This window comes from Pinus tabuliformis, chromosome 8 (assembly GCF_031772625.1).
Source record: "Pinus tabuliformis cultivar Carrire ecotype Pingquan chromosome 8, CPIR1, whole genome shotgun sequence".
Classification (NCBI taxonomy): domain Eukaryota; kingdom Viridiplantae; phylum Streptophyta; class Pinopsida; order Pinales; family Pinaceae; genus Pinus; species Pinus tabuliformis.
In genome coordinates, this window is record NC_142294.1 from 1,673,665,518 (window position 1) to 1,673,676,739 (window position 11,222).

Consider the following 11,222-nt stretch of genomic DNA (forward strand, 5'->3'; position numbering starts at 1 on the left):
ACCCAAGATATGCAAACCGAAATCAACAGGTTCATGGACAGGTTTTAGGTATTACAAAACAGAGGCCTCCCCAGCATACTAAGCAGTGTGGGAAGACTCCTTACCCATGAAAATTATGCTAAAAGGGTCAATGCCTTTGCTGCAAGTCAAATTGCAGGACAGCCCAACACTTCAGCAGAATCAGGGCCAGCATCAGGGCAGACTCTCTACAATAGGGTGGAAAACCTGTTCTTCATCATGAACGAGATCAATCATCTATTCGATGTGCCTCCAAATTTCTATAAATATACAGAAGCAGATGAAACCATAGAGGCAATTGTGAAGCACCAATTGCCCACACAGGAAGTCTGGAACAGATTGACACAGCTAATATTATCAAGCCAGAACCTGTAATGTCAAGTTTTTTCAAATTTATAAGTGATCATACACAGGGAAAATTTTGGTAGATAAGCATACAAAGGAAGGATGAAAGGCTGAGCCAACTCAGCAGGGCTATTCGGTCACCATAGCAGCAAGCACAGTCACAGGTGGCAGGGCCGAGAAGATACAGCGCGGCAAACGTAAAGGCACATTTTCCAGCATTAAAGCAAAGCGTTCCAACCGACTCAGTGACCTCCAAAGGTCAAAATATCCTCTGACAGACTTAAAGAGCAGTTATGTTATATTCAAAGCTGTAATAACTTCTTTTCTACTTTTCTGTACGAAGTAATGAAGATATTTTTCTCTCAGATGACTCAATGCCTGAGATATCTTGTATAAACATTTCTATAAAGTCCCCTTCGCATGGGTTTGCAAAGGGTTGTTGTTGATTTCATTTCTATATTTCTGTTGCTGTACAACTCTCAGAGAAATAATACAAAAGGTGGATGGAATTTCCAAAGCTCTGTGTTCCTTCATGCACTGTGGTGGCTGGCTGAATGTTACAGGATTCCTGCATGTTTCATAGCACAGTAAGTCTTCTTTAAAACTCTGTGTTATATGTTTTCTAGTCTTTCATCTTCTTTCATGTTTACGAGTTTTACACTTAATAGCAAAGTAAAAGAATAGTTCCAGGATTTAATCACAGATTACCCTGAACTCAATCTAAGTTGTTATAAATGTTTTTCTTCCAGATAGAGTAAATAAGGTGTAATTCTTAATTTCTACACTTTCAAGCTATATCTCTCACTGTGATAAATATTTTCAGGAATTCAAGTTTGCTCCTGAGGCATCTATCTCTTTCCCACACCCCGGCTTAGTGGAAATTTCTTAAATGCTTTTCACTGGTTGTTCACATGTCACCATCATAATCTAAATTTGTTATATGCAACATTTAAATGGCCCTGTAATTTCAGTAAATCATCTCAAGGTTTCTAAACACTTGTAGCCACAGACTCCATTGCCCAATGAAATAAACTCATCTGCAGATTGCACACTTCAAGTACAGAAAGATATCCCTCAACCAAAGCATAAAACTAAACACCCTCATTTCATAGCTAGCCTAAAATCTCCACAGAACAGAGACAAATTATAAAGAGAGAGCCCTCTCTGATTACAGTGTGGCTAGGCACAGTAATCCAAAGATTGGTTAGTGGTTACCCCGGTCGTATTCCCTTAGAGTCAAAGGGAACAACCTGGGTGATAACAGTAGTCGCGCACTATCTCAGTGTAGCACGATCCCTCATCAGGGTTTGATGGTATTACTACGTGCATAGACTTCTTCTAAAAAAGCGTCTTGCACTTTTTCATATTAATCACCCCATTCATGTCATTGGCCCAATCAATTCCTATGAGTGTGGGGTAGGGATTGTTGTCATCAATAATCTCTATCACATAAAAGTCCTCTAGCGCACTTGCCCCCTCAATGTCCACTATGATTCCGTGCAATCTCCCTAGGGGTATTATCCTCTGTTGGTTTTCCATGAGTAACTCAATATGAGACCACTACATCGTAGGCCTCCCCATGCACTCCCATGTCTACTTTGGCGGAACACTCACGTCCGATCCTAAATCCAAAATTACTTGGTCCATCTCATATTCTCTAATCTGGATGGTTAACCTCATTTATCTTTATGTTCTTGTCTTGTGTTTTCCAATCTTTTGGACTATGTGTGTTTCTCCTTACATGGTCCCATCACATCTGCTAATGAGTTCATGTAATCCCTTTACCACCTTACTATCACGCAGTAACCTTATACATGTTTTCAGGAACATCGTGAGCATTTATGGGTCCATTTTCAGCTCTGGTCTATCTTTTCTTCCTGAAGTGGAGGCATCAATGAAGATCTTCTTAGCTTCCATAAACATTTCCTGAGTTTACTCCAAATTAAACTCTGCTTTCTTTGCCAGAGCTTTTCGAACCTAAGTACTTTCTTCAAGTTGTTTGCCATTGTAATCTCCCACGGTAATTCCACTTTCGACCATAATATTAACATTGGGGTCTTCCACGCACGCCTCAGACCTCATCATCTGCAGGTTCTGAGTTAGGGGAGGTGCTAGTGCTCCCTTGTCCCGTAGCCTAGCTATCAATGTAGGACAATCCTTTGTCTCATGAACAAACAAGGTACATAACACACATGATGGATGTGTTGAATTTGTATAATTGTGGGCATAACGTGCTTGCCCTCTATGAGTATATCATATCAACTGTTCGTGACCTCTTCCAGGTCCTCCTCCACCATGGCCTCATTCGCGCCCCTGAAATCTGATTCGCGTCATCCATGCACTCTATTCTAGGGGCCACTTTCAGTCTGAACCCTATAGGTGGGAGTTTTATCCATCATTAGCTCATAACTTCTACATGTGCGTGCATCATGTCCCACTGATCTACAGAAATTACAGAACAACTGTTGCGAGTTCTTCATGTACGTTTTCAACAAATGGTAGTTTTATGTAGCATGCCTTCCTACTATTTAAAAAATCGCGCACCAAAAAGTAGGCATTGCTCTCGATAATGCTTATGCTTCTGGTATTAACGACATCGGCCCTCCTCCCACGAGGTAGTTCACGAATATCATGTAGTGGTCTTTATCATGACCCTAACCATTGCATTTCACACACCACACCTCTTCACGTGCTTCTCGTTGGAGTGTTCTGTCCTATTTTAGAATCTGCATCTCAAGGCGTAAGTTTTTTAGCTATGCATGTATCTGCTGAACTCCCAAGTTAGGATCCTCTATTGGGGTCTCATGTAGCCTCATCGTGATCTCTAAAGCCTCTGCGTGAGTTGTTTACCTTTGTTGTGACAATGCATTCCTCAAATTCAGTGATAGTAATGTTATAAACCATTCGTAGTGTTGTCCATCTGTCAGAGTCATGTTAGCTTTGCGAATCATGTACTGCAACCTCTGATCCAAATCCCAAGGATTCTTGCCTGGTAGCATCATGATCTCTTTAAACCGAATGATTGACAACATTTCTGACTTCGGCTTGCTAATATCCGTAGTTAGCGCAGCTTGGATAACCGCAATTTCCACATTTGGATTATCACTTGAGTGCTTGATGTACTAGGTCAATGCATGATCCCGCAGAGAACCAACCAATGTCGCTTTCTTGATATTATCATCTATAACTCCTTGTGCTTGCCATACGGATTTTACAATGAACCAAAATAGGTCTAGATCTTCATTTCCCACTCCCTTGAACACAAACAAACTTATTTAGCTCACAATATTAAAACAAGGTGGTGGGGAGGTGGTATGGGCGAAGTGGGACATGATGACAGTGAAACTAGTGGTGGTGTGGGTGGAGGTGGTATGCGTGGAATCCTCTACCTTATCAAATGGATTGCACTTCTTGGAGATACCTTCACGAGATCTTCCTCATCTCACGGAGGTGAAATCAAAGGGTTATTCTCTAGTCCCTTACTGTCTTTGTTTCTATAGGTTTTTCCACTTCATGAAGCCCTTGACATCAATATAGCTGCATAATCCTCTTTTCACACAACAAAATTTTAATCCAAGTATTCAGGGACTTTATGTACCTACCTTGCGGGCCTTTGAGAAAGCGTCGCTCTACCTTTCTATAGCTAACTGAAGTGTCTACCACGAATTTAGTGATGAATCCTCCTATAATTCCATCAAACCAGTGATCAACAGCGCACACAATCTTATCTTCTGATGCTTCCAATCTACGAACCAACTCTAGGGTCCACACAATAGGACCATCAAGCTTCCACCTTCCTTGGCTATTTGCTAGCTTCACGATCCACTCGTACAACTCAATAAGGAAAGACATGATAAAAATTTTGTTGAACTTCATGTACAAGTAGTAGTATAACCACTCTTCCTTCGATAGCCACAGATTCATGTTCTCCTATGCCGTGAATTCGTGAATTTTCCTATCCAACCAGCCTTTAATTTCATTCTTAGTTGGATTCTAGTGATGTGACATCAGAAATCTCTATGCATATTCTAGTCTCGTAAATAGATGGGGCCTAACCGAGGTTCAAAGTTAATTAGCCAAACAAATCCCTTTACTACTCGACCTTTCGGCAACAGCCCACGAAGCGCGGACTGAGGTCTCACCTGAGTCAGTATGGGGGGATGTTGGAACTAAGTTTATGAACCCTTGAGATGTTTGAGAACTTGACTTAGTGTAACTAGGAATGGCCTCACGCAGGTCACTTCATACACTCTCCTGTCCTGTGAGACCTTCGCGCTCTATTACGATTATCTTCGCATAGACCTAATCAGGGACTGATGTGATTTCATGCTACTAAGGTAGCGGCCTACACTCTTTCCCTAAGTTCCACCATGGATCTTACTTATCTTCTTATAACTGTTAGTTAACTTCGTGTAAACAAATACTTAGCTTATATTCACTTATCAACACTTTCATATAAGTTCGCGCAATAAATAAACAATAAACTTACAATTCATATCCAATATATTTCAATGCATAAAATAGGAAAAAAGGTACAGATAATGATAAGAACTTCTCTTTATTACTTCTTCAATCGGTTACAGACTCAACTCACCATGTGCATTCAGCTGTAGAGTTCCACACACTTAGCTACGGACAAATAGGCCTTTGCGACTTAGCTATAGAACCTTCTCCTACTCTATGACCCAGGACACAACTTTATACTTCTATTTAGACCCAATGCTTCATCTTCTCTTAGACTATTAGATTTCTCTTTTACATCTTAGAGCCACGCTCTATTTATACAATCCCATGGTCCGTGGACCATGGGTAAAACTCTCAAGCTGACATTACATTACAAAATAAAGGGTGGACAACCCCATGACTCAATTATAGCTTTGCGCTCCATGCCCACAAATTGTGGAGTCTTTACATCGAACTTTGTCAAAACTTGGGCTCTAAGCCCCAAAATTTTCCTTGGGGGATCCCACGCCGAACAACAATACACTGTCGTATGAATCATGATCAAATATGAACCGTGACATATGGAGACTACTAGCCAACAAGAATTTTATGTGCCAGTAGAAAACAATTTTGTGCAGTTAACGTTTCAATCGAAAGTGAAAATTGCATCATGAGGATGGCCATTAGACCATCAAAAATAGGACCTTCAAGAAGACAACAAAATGCAAGAGAAACAACCCTCCGAGCTCTTCCTGTTTCGGTAACCCATTCTTGAGCTCCTTATATTTAGGTAGTGCGGCCAGCAGCTCTTCCAGTTCAAGCAACTGGGTCTTGAGTTGTTCCAGTTCAGGTGACTGGTATTGCTCAACGTGGGCATGCAGAGGAAAAGAAAGGATAGAAGGAGTTGACACAATCTACTCTCCAATGGTTACCACATATAAAGATGTCGGCGAACCTTGTTCAAAATTATAAAAAAAAAATTCTTTCCTTAGAGCTTGATGAGTTTCAGACTCTTTCAGTTTACTCTTAGTACCTTTCCTTTTCCTTTATCTTTGCTCCGTTCTTGGCTTCTTTGAAACTCTAGCATCTTTCAAGTCATCATATTCCTTCTCCCCAAGCCATTTCCTTTTAAGAATATTTCTAATCTCCTTTCTGGACTCTGAAACTTTTTCATTTAAAAAATCCAACATGTTTGAAGGAGCGTCAGACTCAGAGGCTTCAGAAGAAGTTGAAGGAGCTCATTGCAAGTCATCCTCATCTGTAAATTCCTCCTTATGTTCCCACTCTTCCCATTTGGTAAATCATTCTCATAATAGTTAGACATTTTCTCTTTATCATGGTCACCATCATATTTTTCATTTATTTTTTTATGCTTCCTAGTTTCATCATTCTCATGCTGTCCGTCCACATCTTCAATACTGTCATTTTTTCCTTTCCCTTTCGTTATCCACCTTGTATGTCCTTCTTCATTCCTTCTGAAAGATTTCATTATGTTTTCAGCTTCGACTGTTGTTAATGTATTGTATTTAATTTCAATTTCAAATTCATACCATTTCTAAATTGGGTAGGCAAAGAGGGAGTCGTCAATGCTTTTGCCTACGAATTGAACCATGTGATACACATTTTTTTCCACTAGTTTTTTTTCCCCTGTACTTTCCTTCATATTTCACATTTTCCAATATCCAGGGCCTACTGTTAGTTTTATAATTAGTTCTTTTTCTGTCGTAAACTTGAATCAACATACTAGGCTGGTTGTCTAAGTAATTTGAAAATACTTTCTCCTTCTTAGTGGGGACGGTAGTGTTCCTCGAGATGAGAACAATCATAATCCCACCTGTAGTTTCAAGACTTAATGAAAGGGGAGTAACGTCCAAAAGTAATAGGTCTTGCACTTCCTCATTGCTTTCAATGTACCAAAAAACCTCTTTGAGTTCTCTGATTATTAACATCTCATTCAAATATTCAAGTAACTGGAATATGAGGCCTCCTTCTACATGACCCATTTGGCAAAGATAAAGCATAATATCAAGAAGCTTGGGGATAAGCCCATAATTGTTTTCTGCATCCTGTTCCAATTGATTCCCCATGATGCATTGTGGGTTCTCCAAATTCAACTCTAGAGGTCACTAGCTCCTACAAAAAAGCACTCCAACCATTTTCTAGCAACTAATTTTCATCTTGGGCGAGCACGATGTGGTTCTTAGGACCCACAATCTCCTCCAATGGTTGAAGTGAAAATATGGATGGATGGTATGGCTTCAACAATGCATCTCTAAATATTTCACATATTCGGTCTCTCTAGCCATGGATAGAAATAGGGGAAGGGGTTCTTTCCTAAGAAGATTGATGCTAATAGAGTTCAACTCTTAGTGAAGGAACAAGAGGGGTGTTGTCTTCTATGTGGAACAATACTCTTGGTAGATGATTGTTTTTTACATTTTCTCCAAATAGACTATTCCTTTCTAATGAAATTTTCATCGAAGTCACTACGTCAGTCATGTCTTTAGGTTCTACTATTGTGGCTATACAGCCAATGCTCTCCTTAAGATACAATTTATGTCTTAAAGTTGTAACAGGTTTCCTGGTTGTGTTTCCTCTCAGTATAATCAGAAAAGAAGGCTTCAACAGTGTATGTTGATATTCTATAGAAGCTTCTAGATTCTGACATTGACTCATATTTCCTTTATTGTGATCATATATATCCTTCTTAACCAGAGTATTTAGCTTGTCTCTAGGTACCTTCTTATCACTTCTTCTATCAAAACTCTTTAAGATGCTTCTTGGCGTGTGTTGGATTTTGTTTGGCATATTAACCTCTATCAAAGTGTCTACAACATGTTCTTTAACAATTGCTCCTAAGATTGGAATGTCATCTCTATCATTTCCATTTCGATCATCATCTTGATTATTTTCTACAACACCTTCATCTTCAACATTATTATCATTCTGCTCAAAATTTTCTTTTCTTGCTTCACGTAGTTTCATTTCTTCATTGTCGCTATTATCTTCCTTATTATCGATTTCCTTTCGACGTGATTTAACTTCTGTAATTGATTTTTCTAAATGCCTAAATGCTTCTTGAATTTTACTAAACTTCTCAATGCAATCAGGACATGAACGTAATGGCACATTGTGCGGTGAACTATGTTCAAAGACTCGCATAATTATATTGTGTGCCATGGCTCTAATACCACTGGAGCATAAACACTGATAGCTGGTTGACTTAATGTTGTAAAAATACACAAGATGTATTTTAATAATAATTTATTCTATATATATATATAATTGTACAAGTGATGTGAATTTTACAATGAGGCCCTACTTTTATACTTAAGCAGGTGACTTTTCATGATTAGGCATGTCTTTTGGACATGCCCTTTCACTTAACTTAGTGACTATTTAACATAATCAATTTTTTATTATTTAATATTTAAATTTATTTACTTTATTTACTTGTTATGAATTATATTCATAACAGATACCCAACTTTGTGCGAAGGGTATGAAAAACATTGGCAAACTCTGGCACATCTTGGTCTCTTCCCTACGACAGTGTGGTCTGTCTCATGTATTTGTCCTCAAAGGTCCCTACAGGGTAGTATTGATTCTTGATGGCATCCTGGAATGAATTCCAAGTGGTAGAGTCTAAAAATAGTGAGGTTTTACTTTCATCCTTCCACTCAGAGTAGGTTTAGCAATAGTCGTTGACATGCACGGTGACTTTGAGAAGAGAAAAAGTAATATTTTTGGTTGGAAAAGTCATGAATAGAAAAATATCCTTCCAAGAGATTTAACCATTTATCGAAAACTTCTATGTCTGTTTGGCCCTAAAATATGGGAATGTCAAAGTTTACTTTTATCTTATGTTAGAGCCTAGATTGACCTTAGGCTAAAGGAAGACAATCCTAGGATAATCACAAACCATGCTTAACCTGGTAGCCAGCCCTACCAGGTCCGGAAAGGGATCTCTCCTTATGAATCTCAGTCAAGAAGACTGGATCAAGTGGGATTTTAGGCTAGGTATAGTAGCTCAGGGGATTTTGATTGAATTTATTGATTTTTTGTTGGATCAAATGGAGCAAGGCAATTTCTATCTGGGAAATTAGGTCAGAATATAGGGTTTATATGGGGAAAGGTAGGTATAGGATTTTACACTTGTAACTGGGTGAGATGAGATGTCTAAGACTAGAGAGGAGCTAAGGAGGGAATGTATAGATCATGTATCCTTATAAAACAATAGAAAACATAGAATATTGAATGGTTTCCCAAGGCAGAGCACTGTAAACAATGAATTCTACCTATCTATCTTGATATCATTCAGTTAGAAGCAGTGAAATAGATGATGGAACACATAAACGTGTATTAAAACTAATAAAAAAAGAAAAAACAATGCAAAAACACCATACCATAGGTATCCCATAAAAATAGCTGCAACTCAATAACTTTCCTTGCCAAACTGCTTACAATGATGTACAATAATGTTCAGAGCATCCAAGTGTATCCAACACTTGAAAATGAGAAAGAAAATACATGATATAGACAAGAAAACCACTCATTCTGACCATCAGGGGTCGAATCCATGAGAAGAGGGGATTTTACAACCATTTCCAAACATGGACCAGGAATATACATAGTTATACTACTTGCCTCTATAAGCATGGAAACTGATTCATTAGTCTCTAGACCACCTATAACTAATGAATCTATCTTATAAGACTATTTTACCAGTATTTTTACATGAAATTCCATTAATTACAATAGTTAAATCATCCATGAAGAGAGAGGAAGTCAATTTGCAGTCACAGTAAGAGAAATTTTTATTTTCTGGCAAACTAGTCAAAAGCACAGTGCCACTGGTCAAAAGCACATCATCGCTTTCCACCTACTTTTGGAGGCCTTATCCTTAACCAAATTTATCCCACGATTGCTCACTGGAAAGGTGATCTAGTGTAGCTTCTATAACACCTTGAATTTTTTTATTTGGAGGTCATTCGCTCCCACAAAATGGGAATATCCAGAGGAAGCTTCTGTGTGTCCAAAAAGAGGCAGAAAGGTCATTTTTTGGTAGTTTTTGGACCTTTTGGTGGGTCAGTTTTGCTCCAAAACTTCTGAAACTTTCTGGGATGGATGCTCTTATCATTTTGAATCCAAATATAAAAATGTTTCCTCTATCAGATGCTCCATTCTAGGCAAGTTTTCTCCATTGAAAATTGGAAAATTTGAAAAAATGCAAAAAATCATCAAAACTTGACCAATTTTGGCATGGGACACCACCATCCATTGCTTTGATGAGATAGTGATGTTTTAGCTAATATATTCAGCTTATATTTCTCTTTTTTTCTCTTTAAATCCTTCCTCAACCTAGCTTTAAGCTTCCTGATCCTCATGTTATACATTTTGTTGCAGGTCATGTAATGGTAGGCCATGTGGCGGAGCATCTTCTTATCCCTATCGGCCTTCTCAATCAACCCTTCAAGATGTATGTTGACCATCTCAAGCCATTTTTCCTTATCATTCTCAATCTCTTACTCAATAGGGGTCAATGGGACATTAGCCTCGTTGATAATTTGCCTATTTTCTTTGACTATTTCCAGCTCCATGAGGACCTATTTATCACTCAGTTGCTTGTTTTCATGTTCCAAGTATCTGATGATGAACTTGGCTCTGTCTAAGTTATCTACCAAGGATTGTATTTCATCTTCTCTCTCTTGAATGATGATGTCCTTGACAATTTCCATCCTAATCCTCCAAGTCAATAATGCCACTTCCATGATGAGTGAAGTGTTGTTGTGGCTCCCCATGCTCAATAAGGTCAAAATCTCTTCCCTCCTCATCAGCAAGATCATCCTCTTGCACCTTTTCCTTTCCTTTACTCAACTGCTCAACCTATACCTTTTTTTTGATGATAGAGGCAAAGCCTCTTCCACACCTTGTAGAGAAAACATTTTCCTGTGGACTCATGACGAAGGCAAGGCCCCTTCCACACCTTGTGGAGCAAGCACTTTCCTAGCCATTGCAAAGAGCTTCCTAGTGCCTCTCTGATATGTTACATACATTGGCACCTCAACAATTTTGGTTTCCTTGGCCTCTTCCCTTGTTTCTCCATGGCTAGAAGGCCCACCTTCTTCTTGATGCACTGGTGGAGGGATCTGTGGACCTTTGAACATTTCATGAGCAATGAATGTCTCCCATGGAATGTTAAGAAGGTTGAGCTAGTGTAGAACAATGATTTTAATCAAAGAGTAATGGTATATGTTGTTTAACTGATGGGGGTATGATTTCCTCTATGCAATATGTGCCATTTTATCAATTTTTCTAAACATGAAGTAAGGGATATTCAACATCTTTACTCTAGTGAAATGCATGAGGAGTCTAATATGATAGGCATACAACCAAGAGAACCTACCTTCACAAGGG

General features: G+C 38.8%; 1 pseudogene; it reads right to left on the bottom strand.

The window, feature by feature from the left end:
- Positions 1-5,852: 5,852 nt before the first annotated feature.
- Positions 5,853-6,893, bottom strand: LOC149242626 (uncharacterized; annotated as a pseudogene).
- Between the last annotated feature and the right edge of the window lie 4,329 nt (positions 6,894-11,222).